Source organism: Tupaia chinensis, unplaced genomic scaffold (assembly GCF_000334495.1).
Source record: "Tupaia chinensis unplaced genomic scaffold, TupChi_1.0 Scaffold000388_1, whole genome shotgun sequence".
Lineage (NCBI taxonomy): Eukaryota > Metazoa > Chordata > Mammalia > Scandentia > Tupaiidae > Tupaia > Tupaia belangeri.
In genome coordinates this window covers 3,269,371-3,270,679 of record NW_006159890.1, presented here as the reverse complement: position 1 = coordinate 3,270,679, position 1,309 = coordinate 3,269,371, and positions in this window count along the sequence as shown.

The window sequence follows — 1,309 nt, the reverse complement described above, 5'->3', positions numbered from 1 at the left end:
AACAGGTGCGCGGCGACCGCAGGGCTCGGGGCCGCTCTGCACGCCGGGCCTCGCCCCTCCCCACGCCGAGGAAGCGTGAATGAAGCCCACGACCGAGGGGAGGGGGAGTGGAAGCCAGGAGAAGGGGCTGCGAGGGGTGGGGACCGGAGTTTAAATGGCAGGAAGTGACGCCGAGGCCCGCCGTTGCCTGGAAACGCATTTTTCTGTAGGAAGGAGGAGAGCGGGGCGGTGGGGGCGTGCTGGTCAGTGCGTTTCCCCTGCGCCTCCTCGCAGATCGAGAGCTGGCCCAAGGCGTGAGGGAGCTCACGCAGCAATTCAGAGAGGCAGGGAAACGAAGAAGTAGGAAAAAGACTTCTCTGGGCAGAAAGTCGCTGTGCCCAGCGGCCAACATGTCTGAGTTGTGAAGTTGGCTTCTCAGTTCGTGGAGCTGCTGGAAGTTGCCGTCGGTCGCTTTCCCTGGGCAGTTTGTGCTGTGGCCTGGCCCTTTTCGACGTTTAGCATCCTTTACAAACATCTCGATGACTTGGACAAAGCGCAAGGTTTTTAATTCTGTCTCTTCTTAGAGTCAGAATACATGGGGTGCTGGGTTTGGTTTTATCGTCCTCGGCAATCCCTCCCGAGGCCTTTACTTCTGAAGAGGAGAAATCCACAGGTAGAGGAAGAGATTGCGATTTACCTCATAACCAGGCAGCTAGATCCCAGAGGGTCTGTTAAAGACTGCTCTTAATACTTTGTTGGAACCAAATTATATTGTACATGGGGACTAAAGAAAGTTCATGGAGAACTTGAAGTACAAGATTATTTTGGAACCAAAAAACCAAAGTGCATGCTTAGTTTTGTTTTCCATAATTTGCATTTTCCGTGAACTTGAAGAGTCCTGGTATTATCTGGAATGTTAGGTACCTAGAGGTTTCTCCGTTCAGAAATACCCCAGACCACTGATGCTAAATCTCACAAATCTGAGTAACATTTTTTCTCCTTATGTTACAAGTTCTTGAAAAGCAGCGCTTGCTTTACTACCTTCCGTCTCTCTCTTGCTCTGTCTCTCTCTGGTCACATTAAAATGAATAAATAAATAAAGATAAACCAATCTGTAAAAAAATGCAGATCCTTAGGCCAACAGGTGGCATGGAGGTTAAGGCAGTTGGATGCCACATGGCCGACTTCACAGTTTGAGTCCTGGACCCAGCAGTTTGAAAAATATGCCAGGTGCATGTCAGTGGATGTCCAAATCCTACAGGAAACTGGAGGAGAAGGGATTATGGTGTGGCCATCACCCTGAGGGGGTGATTTCTCACATTCACTCTTT